The sequence below is a fragment of the Etheostoma spectabile genome, unplaced genomic scaffold (assembly GCF_008692095.1).
Source record: "Etheostoma spectabile isolate EspeVRDwgs_2016 unplaced genomic scaffold, UIUC_Espe_1.0 scaffold172, whole genome shotgun sequence".
Classification (NCBI taxonomy): domain Eukaryota; kingdom Metazoa; phylum Chordata; class Actinopteri; order Perciformes; family Percidae; genus Etheostoma; species Etheostoma spectabile.
In genome coordinates, this window is record NW_022605573.1 from 1,079,564 (window position 1) to 1,080,312 (window position 749).

The following is a 749-nucleotide window of genomic DNA, read 5'->3' on the forward strand; positions in this document are numbered from 1 at the left end:
TCTGTTGCACGACTAAAACTACTTTTGAACGTACAGATGTTCCACCCTAACAAGTTCCTTCCCGAGCATGATGATTGTGATTGGTTTAAAGAAATGCCAATCAACCAGAGCATGTTTTCCACCCATCTCGCAATGCTGTGTGGACAAGCCAGACCCTCCTTTGCAGCGCTGTGGAGGAAGGTCTGGCAATGCGAGACCACATGACATGTAACCACGATAACCAGTTAAGGTCACGTCTCTGTCAGATTTACCGTTACTCACTACGATTAAATCTCAACTATTAAATAAAGGCATAAATGCTACAAGCAAACAATAAATAAATGAGACTGAGTTAATCCTCAGCTCTTACTGGACAAATAATGAAGTCAGGCACATATCTAAATGCTATTTCTTCTATAATATGAAATGGGAAATGTGCTGCACATTGGTCATTATGGTTAAATAAAGCCTGACAGGTTGATTCAGAAAGCAATGTGAGGCCTGATTGGGCTGATTTTACAGTAACAGCATGCTCTCAGTGCATTAGCTGCTTTATTACGCAGAAAAATTCAAAGACATTAATAATTTATTACATGCTAAATTAAGGTCCACAATGAAGCAATGTAATTATTAGATGTTAAAAGGTGTTAAAGGTGTTGCAATCTCAAATACCACAATTATTATTATTATTATTTATTACTTTTCACCATTCCAAATCCTTAATTATGTGAATTATGTAAATAACGTATAATAACATTCCTTTATGTAAA